At 50.6% G+C, this 19130-nt stretch overlaps 1 protein-coding gene across 3 annotated transcripts in view; it reads right to left on the bottom strand.

The window, feature by feature from the left end:
* ZNF516 (zinc finger protein 516) overlaps window positions 1–19130 on the bottom strand; it is a 95050-nt gene that overhangs the window by 21476 nt on the left and 54444 nt on the right. The gene's annotated exons all lie outside the window — the stretch shown is intronic.

The following is a 19130-nucleotide window of genomic DNA, read 5'->3' as shown; positions in this document are numbered from 1 at the left end:
TCAGAAACTATGGGCCACTGGTCTGACCCAGGACAGGCCCCAGGACCGTCCTGTAAACCCAGGTCTCCAGCACTGCCAGCAGATTCTCTACCGTCTGAGCCACGAGGGAAGCCGTGAAGTTGCCCCAACCTGGACACCACCAGCTTCCTTCAGGGGCAGGAGGGGGTAATCACACTTGCCATCCCTCCCCTGCCCTCCCCACATTCGCTTCATGGGGTGGGGGGTGGGGGAACGCCCTGGAGAAACAGTGCCCCTCCCTGGGTGGGGACCCCGCTCCCACCCCCTGGGGCCTGCCTGGAGGCTCATGCAGATGATATGGCTTCCCTGTGGGTGACAGTGACCCTGTCCAGTCACTGCTGGGGGAGAAGCAGGTGCTCTGGGGTAAACTCAGCATGACTTTTCCAAACTTTTCCATCCTTGGGTCAGGGGCTCGTAAGGGGAAGAGGTGAGCCTCGCGTGCGCAGCAAGTTTCTAGAACTCTTCATATCAGACCCCGAAAGACTTCAGGTCTGCAAGTCCAGAAGACAGACTTTCTCTCCAAAAGAGGGGGTGCACGCACATGGTGATGCAGTAAAACTCAAATTGACAGAGCAGCAGAGGGGTCAGGAAGAGACTCTCCCCTGAGGCCCCCACTGCCCCAGGAGGGGATCCTGGAACAATCTGAGTGAGGGATTCGGCTAGCAGCCCCGCTCCCTTCATTAAAACCCAGATGTAATATCTGCAGTGTGCGTGTGTGTGTGTGTGCACACACGTGTCACACACACATGCACACTCAATTGCTCAGTCATGCTGGACTCTCTTCAACCCCATGAACTGCAGCCCATTAGGCTCCTCGGTCCATGGGATTCTCCAGGCAAGAATCCTGGAGTGAGTTGCCATTTCCTACCCCAGGGGATCTTCCCGACCCAAGGATTCAGCTTGAATTCCTTGTGTTTCCTGCACTGCCGGCGGATTCCTTACCACCAAGTCACCTGGGAAGCCCCAATCCTGCAGTGACGCCCCTAAATGGCAGCTGGCACCCAAGGAGGACAGCAAACTGCATGTTCAGGTAACGGGGTCTCCCTCACCAAGGGAAAAACAAAAACACATACACTCACCTTCTTAAAAACTGACTGTGAGGTTTCACCAGTTATTTTTGTTAATATTTATGAGTTCCCAGTAACTTTTGCAACTATTACCAGTTACCAAAAACTTGTTGTGACAGCGAGGACATCTGTTTTTAAATGTTTCTCAAGAGATGCTTCTTTAATAATGGTTCACCCTGCCTTAAAAGGGGACAAATATAAACACAGGGCAGAATAAAAGGTAAGATGTTGTAAGAGAAATGAGAGCCGTTTTGCATCATGGTTTAACTGAAACTTGAGAGTTACCCATATGAAATGCAAGAAATTAACAAAGAGAAAACCACATAAGTGTCTGGGGGTGGGGGGCGGGGAAGAGTCCGTGAAAAGTTATTTCAGCTAAAACTGTCTCAGAAACACTGATTCTCAGTGAAATGCGATGGGGATAATTATCACCATCACAGCATATCTTGGATACAACACAAAAATGACTTAAGGAAAAGTTTCAGCTACACTATCCATGGGGCATTTCAATTATCAAACACGATTTAATAAGCTTTCTGTGCAAGTGAAGCAAAGGAAATGCTGAAAACCCTGCCCCGGGCTGGTTCGATGGGGAAGTTCTCCTTCTGGGAGAATAAAGGGAAAATCACCAAGGGGCAAAGACAGCCACATATCTGTCGCGCAGAGGGGCGCCCAGGAGAGCACGTGACCAACTGACCTACTTGCAAGGCCGCTGGAAGGAGGGGCTACAGCAAACAAGGAATCACCAGGCTTCCAGACCCGGAAACGACACCAGCAATAAAGCCCAAGTCCCAGCTCAGCCTCACTGCCCTTTGTAAAAGCAAAGGCTTTGTTGCCAGAGCGAACAGCACAGAAACCACTTCTGATGGCCCAGTATCTCTCCAGGACGATTCGACCCTACAGTCCTGAAGTGTCTCTTTAAGACAAGCATTCTTTCTGAAAGGTTTCTCACTCATTACACGTGCAATGTGAACAATAATAATAATATTAATAATAAGGTCTCAGTGATAAGGAAACCAGACAGAACTACAACAATAACAACTGAATAATCACGCTTAAATATTTTATACATGAACAAAGATTTTATTCCCTAAATTGTTCCTGCTCCTTTTTCTGCTGACTGAATGCAGTGTGCAAGTTTTCATTTTCAGTAATTAATCTATTCACATAAATAACTCACAAAACTGTAACTTTTCTGCACTTATGGAAAAACATGTATTCAATAAATATCTTAGCACTCTGGAAGCCAGATTTTGATTTCTGAAGAAAAAAGTTACAGATTAAATACAGGACTTCTGACTAAAACAAGTAACCAGGTGCCAAAAGAAAACTTAACACTTGCAATCTGGGAAATAACTTTCTTAAGAACATTCCTGTTCAGAGATTACAGAGTCAACATTTTAGAGGCTGATCAAATACCTCGTGTGTCCACCCAAGTCCAGTTAATGGACAGCAGTGTGTTCTGCCTTAAACATAGTCACATTCTAGAAATCTAGAACTTACTGCTTCCTCACTGACACAACCATAAAAATATGTCACTCGGATCACTGGGGTATTTTTGAAAAATCAAATCTATGCTGAAGTGAACAGAATTCAAGTCCATTAATATTTTCATGGCTACTGTACATTTTATACACCCTCCTTCAACCCCAAATCCTAACAGGAAACTGTAAGTTGTCCATTTGACAAAGTTCAATCACATGTAAAAGTAAAAAGAAACCACAAAACAAAAACTTTACAAACCACGCTCTGAAGAATACTGAATATTTCCACGTTACAAAGGCAAACAGAAAGTAAACCGATTACCATAAAGAAGCATGTTAAAGTTGAAGGAACTGGTGGAAGAAGGTGTTTCTAGCACTTTAAATTTTAAACTGTCGCTGAGGGAGAGGAAGGAACCCAGGGGAGCCTCGCATGTGAACCTTGTTTTGCAAAGCCCTCCTTAAGGTCAGGGCGTCCAGAACTGCCCCTCAACCTCTACAAGGAACCCACTCCACTCAAAGCACCTGTGTTTGCTCTGTCACCTTTTGCGTTTTAAGAGAGCCAGGTCGGAGCAAGACTGCAGAAGAGAAGGAACCTGCAAATCTCCAACATAGAACAGGGACTATGGATACACACTAGCACTTGAGTGGTTGGAAAGCTCCGCTGCTGCTTAACTATCCCAGGATACAAACCCGCATTCTGTGCACTTAGGAACGAACTATAATGACCCTCTTTAGGAAACCGGGGCTATTTCTTAGCACAGCCTTCAGATGCAAAGCTGGACACACGCCGACTTGCAGAACAAAGCCCGCGGGGCCCGGCGCCGGCCGCGGGGGAGGGGCGCGGCTTCCGGGGCCGTGCGGGGACCTCGCCAGCAGAGGGCGCGCGCTCCCCGCGCTCGCTGGGCGCGCGGCCTGGCTTTCAGAAGGGGCCCAGGCGGCATCAACCTTTCAACAGAATACTCAGGTTCAGCGAGCCAAGCAGGGACGCAGAGAACTCGCTTAGAGTGTGCATCAGTACAGTCATGCAGTTTTCTCCTCAAAGTACAGAACGTATCTGAAATGGATAAAAGGACTTCATCCAAAGGTCTTAAAGCAAGTTCACCAGTATTTTCAGAGAAGAAAACGTGCACAGCTTTAAACCAGTGATGCACTTGAATGATCTGGCTAGAATGAACTTAGCTAAAGCAATGGATCTACCGCATTGGACTGCTGGGCTCAGACTGTAAGGCAGCACTGTCAAATGTCCAGTTTTTGGACAGGAACGCACAGAAAAGGGGCACCTCAAAGGGATCCGGCCCAACATAGGCATGACGGGGCCTGAGTTCTTCACGTCCTTCCACCCACAGAACCGCTGTCTACATCAAAATCAAAATTCTTTTCACTCCTGGAGCGCTGTTGTATGTGTACGCAAGAGTGGGGGGCGGGGCTGATTGGTCGGGGACACCGTTTCCAAGCAGCACTTAGCAGGATTCGTCGCCTACACACCCGTAAAGTGAAAACTTTGTTATTTCACGAAGCTGACTGTACGCAGGAAACACCCCTTCCTGGCTCATTCCACATCTTCTCTTAGGGCTCCGGCCGATGTGTACAAGGGTGGTCCTGACCTCGCACGGGGTTACCTGCAAGTTCAGAGCCTTGACCCCAGAGAAGGAACCCCAGGGATGCTAACTACGCAGCAGCAGCTTGTCTGTCGAGTCGTCTCGTCCCAACCAGAAGCTGGGCACCAGGATCCTGGAGCCTTCGATGGTTACACATGTGTGAATACAAAATAGAGACTTTCTGTATTGCTCACATGAGGAACTCAAGCTACTTTATAAATAATAAATCTCAAATGTTTCAGCCCACCAGAGACACTGAGTGGAAAGAATTACTTTATATTTTACTTAGTAATTGCAGCAAATCTTTCCAAGTCACATCACTAAACTGTTTCTGGACTCTCAAGCAGGCAGTATAATGGGTTATAGTTAAACTGTTTTTAATTAAAATGCAAAATCACAGTATATATACATTTATTCTTCATGTACTTCTTCATACCTTAGCTTTCATTTTCTCCCCTTTTTTTAATAGAGGAAATAACTGTATTCCCCTTTCTTACATACATATCTGGTTTTCCCCTTGACTTGTATAAGTTCCCCTTCAATTTATCCAGTTACTTAAAAGTCTAGACAAAGCATGACAGCCCCAATGGACCAATGCCGCACAGAACAGTCTCGGGAAAGCCCCACTTACTAATGTTTATTTTCTCAATCCTTTAGTCATATTTCTATTTTAAGAAGGAGTTGCAATATCATATTTCTGTGATTGTTTTCCAGGAGTTCGCTGGCTAAGCAGGAGCCGTGAATCTATGAATTAAAAACGTTTAAAGCTAAGTAAGGGTTTTCCAACATCCTATGAGCTGAACTCAGAAGAAAGGGCCCTTGGGCCAACTCCACCTCCACTGGCCTAGCATCCCCTCCAGGGCTGTCCAAGGGGACCTGCAGCTTTGTCCAAGGCCGCCCAGCCTGAAATAACTCGCCCACCGGCATGGAGAAACATCTGGGGAATGGGGCAGGGGGCGACAAACGCAACTGGTCGCCACTTTCATTCAGCCCCAGACAGGCCGACACTAACTAGTGCATCCTCTCTTTGAACAAAACCCAGGAGTGGCCGCGGTGCTCTGGCTGGGCTCACATGGGGAGCGGCGCACACCCGTGCCGCCAGGGAGCTCTGTGATGAAAGCAGCAGCCCAGCCACGCGCCAGGGCCCAGAAGCTCCCCCGCGTCCTCCACTTAACCTGCCCTGTGACCTCTGACCTGTGTTCTCCCCCGGCACCCACACGAGGGCAGGGCCCCACCCCCGAGACCCCTTGGGGGACAGGACCCCGGATTCTCCCCAGAACACTGACTTAGGCCCGAACAACAGGAAGTGACCTGAAAAGTCACCGCTGATCCAACGTCCAGATTCTGGGACCTAGACCCACTTTTCAGAACCGCAGCCCCTGATGCCACATCTTCGCCCTGACGTGGAAACCCTTTGCCAGGCTGCTGGGCTTCCACCACCATCACTGATAGTCTCTGCTTCTCTCCAGGTGTTGCAGCCTGTGGTTTATACGGCACTGCAGACACACACTGGTCCTAATGGACCAGCTGAAGCCGGAGCAAAGCTCGTTCAAAGACAGGCGCTCCCGAAGCCTGCGTATCTGCCAGGCAACCTCCCGGCCCACTCCCTGCCTGTCTGTCTGTCCCCATCCTTCCCTCCTCCAGGCACAGAGGTGACCCGTGAGCACTCAGGCGGCCACACACAGTCACAACCACGCGTGCGCGCATGCACACCCAGCCACACACGCGGACACCGTGCTCTCAGGGGCTCACGCAGGCACGGCCTCCCACAAGAGAACGGCCGGGTGTCGGGGCTGCGGGACCACTGGGGCGGCTGCCGGCTCAGCAGGTAGCTGCCACGTGCCCTCAAGTCCTGAGAACTCGCTCCCTTCCCCACAACCAGACAATTACAAAGTCCAGTGAATACACCATTCTTTAAAAGGAGAAAATGAGTGTGTGTGTGTGTATGTTGAGGCTATTTTTAAAAGCTGAGCATATCGATCCACACCCTGACAACCTTACCGTGGCCAAGCCCAGCCCCACCATGAGCTACACAGGCGGGAACCCAGGGTCCCCGCTTCCTATTCTACTCGCAGACGTCAAGAGACTTCAGGTTTCCAGGAGACACACACACCAAACCTAAAACACGTGACTGCAAAAAGTGAAATGTTACTATTTTTAAATTCTGGGGGAAAACCACACGGCCACCCAGCACAGTCGCGTGTCTTTGGAACCACCGCCCCACAGCCGTGCATCCACGCGGGTCCCTGAGTCCACGCGGGTCCCTGCACAAGGTTAAGGCCCCCACGCGGCCTGCTGTCCTGTGAAGTCCCGGGACACACTTGGGGCACCAGGCCTGAGGCTGAAACCACCCCATCTCTGCTCTGTCAGGGGCAGGTGGCCAGGGTGAGCACACAGGCCTTCTGCCCTCCCGGGAGCTTCTGCAAAGCGCCCAGGGGCACAGACTGACCCCTGGGAACTTGACCAAGACACAGCTCAGCAAATGGCAGGAGCGAAGTAAGACCCGTGGAGGATATTTCCCTCATCTCCTTCCTGCCAGCTGGGCACGGGGACGCTCCCTCAATGGCCTCACTGCCAGTCCAGGGGGACCCCAGTCACTGCCCTACCACGCCCTCCAGCCTCAAAGATCCCAGGATCACCACTGTGTGCAAGTGTGCGTGTGCACACACATGTGCGTGCCCGTGCGTGCATGTGTGTGCACTGTGGTCCCCCGGAGAACGTGGAGTCTGTTCACCGCAGGCGACAGTGCCACACCCTCGCGGCCCCAGCAGCAAACTCTGCGAGGCACATCCGCCCCTGTTCCCTGAAGACATTTCCAGCCCCAGCTCAGGTGTGAGCAGGACCCGCGCACACGAAGTTTCCCGGGACGCGCCTGGTGAGCAACGGCACGCCCGGCAGGTGACAGGGGACACGGCCCCTGCAACGGGGCCAGCAAAGGCAGCACAGTCAAAGGAGCCCCGCACACCGCACCCCCACCCCGGACACTCACACAGGGGACCAGAGGGTGTGGTGTGTCCCCAGCAACTAGGCCGGCGCGGCCGTGGAGCGATCGATGCAGCTGGCGTCACAAGCACGGGCTCGGACTGGACTCCAGCTCCACCTGGAGCCCCGTCTGCAGGACAGGGGCGGCTCAGCAAGGAGGTCCAAGCAGTCAGTCCTAAAGGCAATCAACCCTGAATACTCACTGGAAGGACTGATGCTGAGGCTGAAACTCCAATACTCTGACCACCTGATGGGAAGAGCTGGCTCATTAGAAAAGACTCTGATGCTGGGAAAGACTGAAGGCGGGAAGAGAAGGGGACGGCAGAGGATGAGATGGTTGGATGGCATCACCTACTCAATGGACAAGAGTTTTGGCAACTCCAGGAGTTAGAGAAGGACAGGGAGGCCTGGCGTGCTGCAGTCCATGGGGTCATAAAGAACCTGACACGACTTGGTGACTGAACAACAGGCTCAGAAGCACAACACGGACAGGTCTGGAGGGGGGGGCAGGCGGGGGGCAGAGGACGCCAGGAGGGCGGGCGGGGGGCAGAGGACGCCAGGAGGGCGGGCGGGGGCAGAGGACGCCAGGAGGGCGGGCGGGGGGCAGAGGACGCCAGGAGGGCGGGCGGGGGCAGAGGACGCCAGGAGGGCAGGGGCGTCCGTGGGGGCAGCCGGGACAGCCGTTCATGCCCTTCGCCTTCCACACCCTCAAGGCCATCGTGTGCTAGCAGCGGTGCTGCTCACGGTTGATTTGAAAACCACAGTGAAGCATCATCCAGCGCTGCAGACAACCTCAGTCATAAACCTCCACATTTTCACGACGGCCCGCAAGGCACAAGAAGCGTGTGAGCTGTGACTGCAGCCTCATCACCAGGCTCATGGCACACAGAGGCCGTCTCACCCGCGGCTTGGAACCCCGCCTGCATCCAGCGATGGCCACGCAGGGACCTGGTCCCCCCCAACTGGCCTGCAAGGCACTGGGCTCGGACAGGTTGTCCAGCACGAGTCAGCCATGGGAGCGATGTGCCCGCATCAGTAGCAGGCCGGCTCCTGCCACGGAACGGCAGGGCCCCCGGGTGCAGGCAGGCCCATGACCCCTGACCAGTGTCTCCTTCAGGCAGGCATCCCAGCACTGCCCGTCGAGGTCACGGTCACTGCGAGGAAGCAGCCCCCCGACCAGCATCCCCAGGTACCTTCTGCCTGCTTCTGCTCAGGGGCCTAGTGCATCTGATTCTTCTTAAACAGTACAGCCGCTGAAAAGCACTTTCCGTCTCACCAAGGCCTCCCCTTTCCAGGCCACCCCTTCGAGGTTTTGCTGACTTATCGGCACAGATGAGGATTTCCGAGCCTTCGCTGAAACTTTTTTGTCAACACAAGAGATGTCCAAATTCCCAGGTGTTAGTAATACCCTCTTTTTCTGCACCAGCATCGGGTCCCACCTGAATCCACCGACAATCTTAAAACAGACAGTGTAGCTTTCTCAAAGACATGGAGCCCTAAGTGTGCGGGAGAGATGGGAGCCCAGAACAATTCAGAGAAAGCTTTCCATAACAGGCCTGCTCACTCCATCTCGTCCACACGGGTGTGTACTGTATAAAGATTCTATTTTTGTAGATCAAGGATACTGGAGCAGAACTCTGATGACCAAATTTAATGACAAAAAATTTCATTATCAAAATTAATTAAAATACATAACCAAAATTAATAAAATTCTATTTCTTAACCCTGCCCTCAAGAGACTACAGAAAATGCTACCACTGGCACAACTAATTTGTCAAGTGAAATTAAAAAGAAAAAAACTCTAAGAAGATATATCCTCAGTCGCTCAGTCGTGTCCACCTCTTTGCGACCCCATGGACTGTAGCCCGCCAGGCTCCTCAGTCCATGGGATTTCCCAGGCAAGAACACTGGAGTGGGTTGCCACCTCCTGTATCAGCTAAGAAGATAATTTTGAAGTTAATAGTATTTTGAGGGGGAAAAAGGCAGGCACCTGAATATCACCTGAGCAGAAATCATTTTTCTGGTAGGGTAACAATATTCACGTACCAGAGTGAATCACACCCAATATGACACAGAAATACCCCACAGGACCAAGCGCCGAGAGGCCTTTTGGCATCAGTGCCCGGGACCCTGCGTCACCGACCTGCACCAGCCTCTGGAGGCTGCAGGAAGGTGCCTCCCCACGGCCCCACAGACCCACTGATGCCCAGGTCCCCGTGGTGGCTCAGACGGTGAGGAATCCGCCTGCAATTCAGGAGACCCAGGTTCGATCCCTGGGTTGGAACAATCCCCTGGAGAAGGGAATGGCAGCCCACTCCTGTATTCTTGTCTGGAGAATCCCATGGACAGAGGAGCCTGACAGGCTACAGTCCATGGGCTCGCAAAGAGTCGGGTACAACTCACTTTCACTCTCCCCGTCTCAGAGGCCCGGGTGGATCTGGAGCAAGGTGGCCAGGGCTGGCCCAGCAGGTGAGGCTGTGGGGCTGTGAGGTGTTCCTACATGGTTTGCTCCATCATAAAACTAAAAGCTGATGTTACTCTCTCAACTAATCAGGCCCCTACACCCCCCCATGGCATTACCCCACAGAAACTGATTTTATGATTTTATGCTAAACTGAAACAAGTCTTTAAAGAATGATGTAACACTAGTGAACAAGTAAAAATCTTTACAAAACTCATGAATGAAAATGTCCCAGCATGGTTTTTAGGTATCTTAGTGAACATCTGTTTATTTAAAAGGTTCTATAAATATTTTCTCAAATTGATACACTATTTAAACAGCTTGTATAACTACCAAGTAGCTTAAGGAATTTAATGTAACCTTTTTTTTTTAAATTAAACATTTGAAACAAAAAGATGCTTTGGAGAAACTGATGCCACGAAAGCCAACTGATCTTTGCCCTCACTCTGAACAAATTCAGTTTAAAACAGTATTTCTGCCAAAACCCGAAAGACTTACATATACATGTACACATGTACACTGCTAAGTACTTGAGTAAACTACGTCATTTATTACTGTTTGGCTTTCGGCATTACTCACTGACAGCTCAAAATCCCGCTCTGGGAAAAACCTTGTTTCTTCTGAAACAGGGCATTTTCTTTTTTTTCATGAATAGCACATGAGCACGCACTTAAGTAAGATTTCATTGAAAAAAATAATCTTATGTAAAGCTGGCACCCCAGCTATGATCTTCCTCATTCAGGGAGTTTCTTTTAAAAGTCTGCATCCCTTGCGTTTAATGTGAGGCTTTAGGAGCCCGCTAATGAGAGGCACGTCTTCGGGCAGGGTACCCACTGCAGCCGGGGTGCGAAGCGGACGCCCGACAGCCTTCCTGGGGTTGGTGACTGTCAAAGTTTGACGTCTGAGCCACAATGCATTACATATTCCAACCTATTCAGAAGTGTCCATCCAAGCTTCCTTTTTTTTCTTTAGGTTTTCTTAAGACTATCTTCAACCCACAAAAGGCTACCCACTCCATTAGCACTGAAGCTTGTTAAAGCATTCTTCATCTTGCCAAACTGGCTGAGAATCATCTAACCATGGGAAAGGTAAAATAAGCCAGAAAATTCTAGCTTTGTTCCTAAATGATGGTCTTAATTTTGTTAATGACGGGTCACGAGAAGGATGATACAAACGGGCACCTGCCATTCCTGTTCCCACTAAACACAGAGTGAGCCTGGCTTTGAATCCTTCATTCAAATGAATGATACATGTTGGCAAAGGAGTCAACACGCTGTTAGCAGTCTTCTCAATACCTGGAAGCCCGTCACTAACTGACCGGAGAAGAGTGAGTTGCGCCTGCCATGATCCTCCCACACTAGATGCACAGACGGAAAGACCGACTTCCCACACCACTCACTGAAGCTGTGTCTCACGAGAGGGAAGGCCAGGCTCCCAGGAAAGCAAGCAAACCCCGGGATGAAAACCACACAGCACTGAGCCACGAGCGCTTCCTCACCCCGCTGGAGGAGGCCAGCTCCGCAGGAAGGAGGGTCCCCTGGGGGTCGGACACCACGCAAGTCGCACGGCCCTCCTCTTCCAGTGCAGATGGGGAGCTCCCTGAGTCCAGCAGCAGGTCTCTCCAGGCGGCGCTGGTGGAGAAGAACCTGCCTGCCAATGCAGGAGACACAGAAGAGGCGGGTTCCACTCCTGGGTCACGAAGACCCCCTGGAGGCGGGCCTGCAACCCAGTATTCTAGCCTGGAGAATCCCACGGACAGAGGAACCTGGTGGACTATGGTCCATGGGGTTGCAGAGGGTTGGACGTGACTCAGCACGCACGCACAACTAGACACTGAACCTCCACAGTGGAGACCATGGCTGCCAGATTGGTAAGGAGCAAAACGTGGGAGAGTCTTCATCATTGGCAAAGAAGTATGTTTGAAGATACACATTTCCCTCCACCTTAAACACTGCCTCCATCCCAAGCTGATGGTAGAGAAAGGAACATGAACTCTGCTTCTCCATTCTCCCTCCTCCAAATCAACCTCCAGTTTCAGCCACTGTGAATCAGCACGCACAGAGGACAGAAGGACGAGGCAGGGAAGTCCCGCTGCTCTCATCTTTGGCCAGTGTGGCCCCAAAGACCTCCATAAATAACCTGGAGAACATAGGGTCAGGGCAGCCTGGGATACTGAGAAATAAACAGATTTTCACAGTGCTCCTCAGCTTGCGACCATTTGAGGACTGCTGTAACGGTTAGAAATGAAACTTGGCAAAGGGTCTCTGTGCGATGCCTTTGAACTCCGAGTGCTTCCACCCTGTGCAACTTGCCCAGTGGTTCATCTGGTCCCTGCCTTCCGACTTCAAAGGACAGGCTCGCCCTGTCCTCGGCAAGGGCAGAGACCTGCGTGCACGGCTTCAGCCTTAAACGTTTTACTCCACAATCCTCTCTGCTCTTTCAAAACTGTATTAACCCATGAAAACGTGGAAATTAAAAAAGAAAACGGAAATCAGAGCTATCGGGGACAACTTCATGAAATCCGAACCTTCAAAATCTGAACACTTTTCTGCCTTCACCCAGCATGGAAACATTCAGGGCTTTCTGTCTTTACCAAGATTTGTGAGCAATGCATCCATTTATCTAACACATGCTATGTTAAAGTATTTAAATAAATGCATAATCCAGAGACAGCTTTGGTAGTGCAGTAGTAAAGAAGCCGCCTGCCAATGCAGGAAATGCAAGAGTCGTGGGTTCAATCCCTGGGTCAGGAAGATCCCCTGGAGAAGGAAACGGCAGCCCACTCGAGTATTCTTGCCTGGAGGATTCCACGGACAGAGGAGCCTGGCGGGCTACAGTCAATGGGGTCGCAAAGTGTCAGACACGACTGAGCACACACACACCCCATCCTATTAAGGAATCTTCGGTAAAAACCTATTATCTCAGAATTTACAACTGACACTTTCCTGCTATTTAAAGTCAAAAAGTAACAAAACTTAAAGGGATTTTTTTAAATACCTTTTTGGATGTAATTAATATTAACTTGGTAGGTTTCAATCAGAGAAAATACTGCACTGCAAGTTTTATTATTTCTTAGGAAAAAAAAAAAGCATAGTTCCTTACAGAGTCCCTTGGACAGCAAGGAGAGCAACCCAGCCAGTCCTAAAGGAAATCAACCCTGAAGCTGAAGTCCCAATACTTCAGCCACCTGATATGAAAAGCTGACTCAGTGCAAAAAACCCTGATGCTGGGAAACGTTAAGGTCAGGAGGAGAAGGGGCGACAGAGGATGAGATTGTTGGATGGCATCACCAACTCAATGGACATGAGTTTGAGCAAGCTCCGGGAGAAGTGAGGGACAAGGAGGCCTGGTGTGCTGCAGCCCATGGGGTCACAGAGTCAGACACTTCACAGTTCTCTGACTTTACTTACAGTTAAAAAAAAAAAAGCAGAGACACTGTGCCACAGACTCTATTTCAAAGGTAAAAGGAGTCTCTGAAGATGTTTCTGTGGAGCTTAGTCACCTGGCGGGTCTGGCGCTCAAGCCATCATGGGTCTTTCTGCTCCGCACATGTGTCAAACTGGGTAACTCTGGCCATTTTGAGGCAGAGCTTCCTTTTATTTAATCTTGATTAAGGCACCAGACAATTAATGATCATTATTTCCATTTTAAATAAAATTACGGCCACTCGAGCAATTTAATGTACAAACCAGTCAAATTCAGCCGACCTGGTCTTTGGTGGCTGACCGTAAAACAGTAAGTCAGAGCTGCTGGCTGCAGACGTGGAGGACCTGCCCCAATGCGAGGCTGAGGTGAAAGGTCGCCAAGAGAAGCCGGGGGCAGCGCTGTCCCAGCCCCCACGGTGTATGTCCCCCCGAAGGGCTGCAGGTCCAGGCGCAGCGCCCCACCCCACACTGTGGCTTAGACGTGAAGGAGCCACCTGCAGTGCAGGAGACCCAGGTCCAATCCCGGGGTCAGGAAGGTCCCCTGGAGAAAGGGATGGCCACCCACTCCAGTGCTCTTGCCTGGAGAATCCCATGCACAGAGAGCTTGGCGGGCTACAGTCCGTGGGCTGGCAAAGTCGGACACGGCTGAGCGGCTCACACTCACTTTTCTCCCCCGCTCAGCTCCCAGGGCCCCACAGTGGACACAGGTGGACGGTGGGGGTCAGGCTGTCCCTGAGACTATGAGGCTGGGGATGAACTTTCTGGAAACTGAGGGATCATATATGCAGTCACTGCAATGGTAATCGAGTATGGTCTCCAACAAAAGAACTAAGTATGAGGCAGTCCTAAGGCTATAGGAGACGTGCCTATGTGTTTATGGGGAAGTGAGGACAGGAGACATCCATGCACTAAACGGAAAGGAATCATGGACCATACACACTTTTGCACACGGACCCCATCAAGGAGGATGAGCAGGGTGATCTTGGGGAGACGGGAGAGGAGGGGTGTTTTCCCAGTTCCGCCAACGAAAGGACAAGAGAAACAGTTTAAATGACAGGCAGTGAAGGAGAGAAGGAATTTCAGATTATAAAACAGGACAAAATGGAAAAATAAAATGGTTTAGCATTAATTCTCCTCTGCACCAATCTTTAAGATACACAAGGAAAACCTATGTTTGTGATTGGCTGATTGAGTGTTAGCTCATGAAGACGTCAACAGGTCCTCTCAGAACCACTTGTAATCCTACAACTAGAAGTTGCACCACCTTGCCGCCTGGCGTCGGCATGGAAACCCTGTGCTAAGTGCGTCTGGAGGCTTCCGCTGGTGAGCTCAGAGGTGCGGGGGTCTGTCGTGCAGCAGGGAGCCCCTCCCATAAGGTCGGGGATCACAGGAATCCACGCAGGGGTTCACTGCGTCTTTCCAAGGAAAGGGTGCTCGGGAGGAAGACAACGCCCCTCCCTTTTACAGGGGGGAAAGGAGAAGTTACAGAGATCCAGCCTGCGGTTCTGAAGTTCCTCAGGGAGAGACCAGCGCAGCCCAGGCCTCCCTGCGTATCCCACGGGTGCTTGCCTGACATGACCTTGCCTCCAACGCCAGGTGAGCAACAAGAAAGGACAAGATCTCGATGGCAGGAGATAACGCTCACCTCCGAACCCCATTCAGGTGGGTCAGGACCTTCACTGACTCATGGAGGCCTCATTTCAAGGCGACACCAGATTCCAGGACCTTCTATTTCAATTCCAGATCCGTCTTGCAAAATGAACTCAAGAGCTCTCTGCACAGTCCAAGGTCAGAGGTCAGAGGGAAGGGAGGCGTCCACTGCTTCTACAGCTTGTCCATCTGCACCACGGACGCTACGGGGTGTCAGCAATTCTCCAAGTGTTCCAACCAGGGACAGAGGAGTCCACCCATAGTTACAGGGTTTTTAACCAAAACTGAATGAGGATAGATCACGCATAGTCAAAATCAATTCAGAATCAGAAGAAATACACCCAGTAAATAAACCAAATTCCTCATGCTATTGGGGGATGGTCGTGAGTCCTGGGTCATTATTGACTATTTTTGTGCAACTGACAGGCTACAGATCACAAACTGAGATTACAGGACTGTGTCCCTACATCTGGGCAGCCCATGTCTAGAGTATGGTCTGGAGGATTCCTGGGGCTCTGTTTGTTTTTTTTTTAATTGGAAGCTAATTACTTTACAATATTGTGGTGGTTTTGCCATACATTGACATGAATCAGCCATGGATTTACATGTGTTCCCCATCCTGAACCCCCCTCCCACCTCCCTCCCCATCCCATCCCTCTGGGTCTTCCTAGTGCACCAGCCCCGAGCACTTGTCTCCTGCATCCAACCTGGACTGGTCATCTGTTTCACATGTGGTAATATACATGTTTCAATGCTATTCTCTCAAATCATCCTACCCTCGCCTTCTCCCAGAGTCCAAAAGTCTGTTCTTTATATCTGTGTCTCTTTTGCTGTCTCACATATAGGGTCATCATTACCATCTTTCTAAATTCTATATATATAAGTGTTAGTATACTGCATTGGTGTTTTTCTTTCTGACTTACTTCACTCTGTATAATAGACTTCAGTTTCATGCACCTCATTAGAACTGATTCAAATGTGTTCTTTTTAATAGCTGAGTAATATTCCATTGTGTATATGTACCACAGCTTTCTTAGAGTATGGTCTGGAGGATTCCTGGGGCTCTTTTTATTTTGAATTAAGGAGATGGGCCCTTGAATGTAGGGTAAGTTTCAGCAGTTCGGGCTAGATGGAGCCTTTTACTAACCAAGCTACCAGATTCTTGAGGGCATCCGCCAGGGTCCCACAGAGTTAGGGCAAAGCCGTGACCCCAATACTACATACATCATGGAATGCTGCCACCCCACTGTGGAACAGCATGGACCTATGAGGGAGCAGCAAACCACCTACCAAATTCCAAACAGAACAGAACTCTCCTCTGATGACTGACATCCATGCTGGAGCAGCCACCCCTGGGGCAGCGTTATTCTCAGGACGGATTTCAGAAAGTGTCACAGTCACAGTGGTTGCACGCTATATAGGACACTCAAATATGTCACACGGTCCTGACTCCAGGAAGTGCGTAGAACATTTTCTATGTTAAAAAATGCTAAGGTTTTTTTCATCCATCAAACAGAATAAAAGCAATTTTCATTCCTCCTGCATCTCCTTCTCCACCAGCACTGTTCTGACCCTCAATGCAGGTAATGCACGTGTTCAAAGTATCGATCCCCGGAAGCCAGAGAGCAAGGACTCCACCAGAGAGCTGTCCCCTTTTATTCCTCAGCTAATTATCATCCCAACATTCACAGCATGAGGTCTGGCAGTGAAGAGAGCTGCTGAACAGGTCTCAGTGAGCCCACAAGCAGGCCAGGAAACAAGACCAGGCACTTCCTGGCTGTCCTGAAATAACCACCTGCCAGGAGACTCACCCAGAGACCCACAGGAGGGAACACACGGGGGAGCCGGGCAATCTGAACTGCAGACCAAAGACACGTCACTTTCAGCCTATGTCTCAAACGCTATATGGGACACACACTAAAAAAAGCTATTCGATGTTTATGTGAAATTTACCAGGCATCCTGTATTTTTTATGTACTGAACCTCTAACATGTTTTCAGCTAAACAAATACATTATTTACATGAATGACTTCAAAGGAAGCACTGTATGAGTCAGCCACTCAGTCCAAAAACAGAAAAAAAAAGTGTCAACACTGATGTAAACGCCAGCATCACATGTCATGAAGAAAATTACTTTTCATCTGCATGCGGTATCATTCGTCCACTGAGGAGAGGGAACATCCTCATAAGAGACAGAGCAGAAGCTGGTGTTACCTTCAGGGGACCCAAACCACAGGGGGACACTTAACCAATGACCAGCCTCCACTAGACGGGCCTCTCAGAGCTGTGGTGGCTCCAAGGGTCCCTCCTGTGCAGGTGAGGCGGTGGGGCTGGACTCAGGGGGCCTTGGCCCCTCTCCACCTCATCTGGGGGAGGAAGAGCGGGGGTGAGCAGTTCTAAGGCAAGAAGACCAGCTTTGAGGGACCCTAACCTTGCCCTTAAAGGAAATCACCCCTGAATATTCACTGGAAGGACTGACACTGAAACTGAAGCTCCAATTCTTCGGTCACCTGATGTGAAGAGCCGACTCACTGGAAAAGACCCTGATGCTGGGAAAGACCGAAAGCAAAAGGAGAAGGGGATGACAGAGGATGAGATGGTTGGATGGCATCACTGACTCAATAGACATGAGTTTGAGAGACTCGAGGAGCTAATGAAGGACAGAGAAGCCTGGCGTGCTACAGTCCATGGGGCTGCAAAGAGTCAGACACAACTGAGCCACCGAACAACAAACCTTTCCCTGGAAGGCTCTCCCCCACACTAAGGGCATCAGAGGAACCGAGAAGTGACACTTTCCCTACAGCCAGGGCAGAGGGGCGGGGGGGGGGGGTCCCCCAAGGAGGCCTGTGGGAATGACAAGGGTCGCAGTGATCTGTTCCAGGCGCGCTGGCCGCAGCCTGTCCCTGGCCTTGGGACACAAGCACTGGAGGTTCTGCGCCTGGACGGACGGTCACCCGAGCCCACCGCGCCCCGACACCACGCCTCGCCCTGCATACTGGGCGCTGGGCGTGAACCGGTGTCCTTCCCCTCCCTTTGCCCTTGGATAGAAAAGGGGCCAGAGGGAGGGCAAAGGGGCTGAGCAGGGTGGGGGAGATGATGACCAGTGGGCAGCAGGGTGGGCGAGGCTGATGCTGGACCCCTGGACGGAGGGAAGACCAGCCCCTCACCCGCCTTTCCCGCACCTGTTCTGGGAGGCATCCTCGAGCACCACTGCTCCAAAACCTGCTGCTGCTGCTAAGTCACTTCAGTCATGTCCGACTGTGTGTGACCCCAAAACCTACAAGCTTCTAAAACAGCCCCCCCAACACACCAGACCTTCAAACTCAGAGAAAAGGATCCTGAACTCAAGGAAGAAAAACCCAAGGATCTCTGACCCAGAATGGGAAGGAAATCCGGATATTTAAAACGGATCCCGCATAGGAGGCAGCTCTGGGGCAGCTTCCTCTCGTCCCCACGAACGCGTAAGCCCGGGGCCCTTTTGTGATTAGCAGCAAGAACTTGTTTCTAAGTGGTGAGTAGGCTGTCACCATGGAAACTGCAGAGACTCTTTCTCTCCTTGGTGTTACACACCACCTGTCCAGAACTTTGTGTTCAGAGTTTACAAAATTCCCAAGTCAGGACTTTGCAACCCTGTCCTCGGCGCCTGGAACTCGGGAGCTCTGTAAGCCCTCAGCTAACATGCTGAGCCGCACTGTGGGGCCAGTAACCACGCGTCCCTACCAGCCAAGGAGCTTCACAAGAAAGAGAGCTTTTAAAGGTTGAATGCCTGTTGTAACCTCATGGCCCTACCCTACCATATTTCACCATTAAAAAAAAAAAAAAGCCCCAAACTTCTATTTCTTAAAGACAAGAACGTTTGATCCACCCCACTACTATGCTTTTCAAGCCCAATGCCAGAATAACCTGTGTAAATCATATCTCATGAATTCTGCAGAAATCTGTTTTTTAAAAACCAAGAACATCACAGACAAGCTTGGAATGGAAGCAATTATAGCATCCAGAAGTCAGACTGGAAACCTGACCATCATTCCCACGTCCAAAACTGTGTTCTCCAGCGTCCAGTCCATCAGTGAACTGCCCGTTCGTGTGCAGAACAACCTGACTGCAGGATTCTGGGGAGGAAGCCGCGGCCCCCAACAGGCTTCGGACGTTAGGGCCAGCACACACATCACCTTCTCCAGCACGGTCAATCCGTCATCAGAGGGTCCCCCCGGGCTACCCTCTCAGATGGTGTATTTCAGTAACCGATTAGACTAAGAAATGAAAAGGGCAGTCAGTAAAACTGGAATTCAGCTCGTCCACAGGGCTGAAAGTCTGGAGTTCACAAAAAGAACATGAGTAATACTCAAATCTGGCACATTGTTGGAGAACATACTTGCCAGCCAGCAGTTAGCCTGAATGTCTTCGTCATCTGTGAGGACACTACTCTCAGATCAATGGCTGCC

Source organism: Muntiacus reevesi, chromosome 4 (assembly GCF_963930625.1).
Source record: "Muntiacus reevesi chromosome 4, mMunRee1.1, whole genome shotgun sequence".
Taxonomy (NCBI): domain Eukaryota; kingdom Metazoa; phylum Chordata; class Mammalia; order Artiodactyla; family Cervidae; genus Muntiacus; species Muntiacus reevesi.
Note: the sequence above shows the minus strand (reverse complement) of the source record. Positions and strands in the feature narration are given on the sequence as shown.